The sequence below is a fragment of the Aplysia californica genome, unplaced genomic scaffold, assembly GCF_000002075.1.
Source record: "Aplysia californica isolate F4 #8 unplaced genomic scaffold, AplCal3.0 scaffold00139, whole genome shotgun sequence".
NCBI classification, from domain to species: domain Eukaryota; kingdom Metazoa; phylum Mollusca; class Gastropoda; order Aplysiida; family Aplysiidae; genus Aplysia; species Aplysia californica.
The window spans coordinates 713448-715471 of NW_004797409.1; positions in this window are offsets into that span (position 1 = coordinate 713448).

Genomic DNA, 2024 nt, shown 5'->3' on the forward strand with positions numbered 1-2024 from the left:
CCCCCCCCCCCCCCCAAACCACCACATACACTCACACCCACACACAGAGCTGCAATAACTTGAAGAGAAGCCTGTATTGTGCTATCATTTAACACATAAAAACAAAAATTAACATTATATATATATATACATACATATATATATACATATATATAGATATATACATAATTATATTATTATATATGTATTTCGAAGAATGTCAAGAAGTGTATCACCATAAATTTTGTTTCTTGATCATGTCTCACACATGTTGACACAGTGTTAATCACAGAGTGGTACCCCTTAATTTCAAAATTTCACATAAAAGTGGCGGGGATTGTCACTGAAAACTCTTGTGGCACCAAAGGAATAGGCGGAAACAAAGGCAGAACAACATGCTGGTGGAATGACGAAACCAAAAAAAGCAATTAAAATGAAAAAGAAGATATTCCAGAAATGGCAGAAGTAAAAACACCTAAGACTACACAGACAATAGAATACAAGAAAGCGAGAAGAGAGACCAAAAGAATTATCAAAACTGCTAAAGAAAATGAATGGAAATTATATGGCGAGAAACTGACCAAAATTTGCAGGGAAAACCCGAGAGATTTTTATAAATTGTGAACAGCATGCGGGTAAGGAAAGACCCATACAACTCGACATGCATCATAAACGATAAAGAGGGTAATGCTATTCTCAGCAAGCATGCCATTAAGAAAAGATGGGAAAATTACTTCCAAGAACTGCTCAACCCAGACGCCTGCCATGGACAACAAGAAGAGTTCTAACCATAATAATAATAATAATAATAATAATAATAATAATAATAATAATAATAATAATAATTGCATTTATATAGCGCATATCCATGCTCAAGAGCCTGCTCTATGCGCTTTACAACTATTATTATCCCAACAGACCCTCTGGGAACACTCAGAAACAGTCTCGGCTTCCGCGGAAGCCTACAGTGCAAGCTGCGGATTTCACGCGCTCAAACACTATCAAACTGACAAGATCGTTCACTGTCTATAGCCGGGCACCCATTTCCACCTGGGTGAAGTGAGGAAAATTTGTGCAAAGTGCCTTTCCCAAGGACACAACGTCGGGCCCCTGACGGGATTCGAACCCACAACCTTACAGTTGCGAGTCGAGAGCCTAACCACTAGGTCACCAACGCCACGATGGCATCCGTGCAGATGCAAGCTTGGCATGTTCTGCGCATTGATCGAGTCGTTGGAAAAAATCATCATTAATTGCTGTGGTAGCTCATGTTATGTTTGTTTTCATTGCTGTTTTGCAAAATCGATAATCTATAGATCTATTTCAATACATTTCATTTCGCCGTTCCGTACTTTTTCATGTTTGAATCTTCCTGGATACAGTATGTTCATGCTCAAGTTTTCCAAAAGTCTAAAACCTATTCTGAGACATACTTTGATCGCTACCTTACAGTAGAGTTCAAATCTGGGATGTTTCAAATCAACAAAGGTGTGCATGTGTTTTATTGCACCCCGTCCCCCCTCTTTTTCCCAACTTGACAACGCTTCGATCTCCAGCTTGCCTATTACCCCCCTCCCCCCCCCCCCAACCACTTCCATTCGTGTTTGATTTTAAGCACGTTTCTGCCTTGCGCTGTCCCTAGTTCCATATATACATGTTTAAAAAAATAGATTTTAAGCATTCTAGTGTGTTCTTGTTAGTGGGATGTGAATTAGAAGCTCTTACTGCCTGAACAGATCCTCGGGTTGAGGGCTCATTAAATGTTGATGAAGGGTAAATAATTTGATAGCGCGATCCGTGCAGTGCACTTCTCTCTCTCTCTCTCTCTCTCTCTCTCTCTCTCTCTCTCTCTCTCTCTCTCTCTCTCTCTCTCTCTCTCTCTCTCTCTCTCTCTCTCTCTCTCTCTCTCTCTCTCTCTCTCTCTCTCTATCTCTATTTATCTCTCTTTATCTCTCTCTCTTTACCTCTCTCTTAATCTCTTTCTCGCTCGCTCTCTCACTATCTCTCTCTCTCTCTCTCTCTCTCTCTCTCTCTCTCTCTCTCTC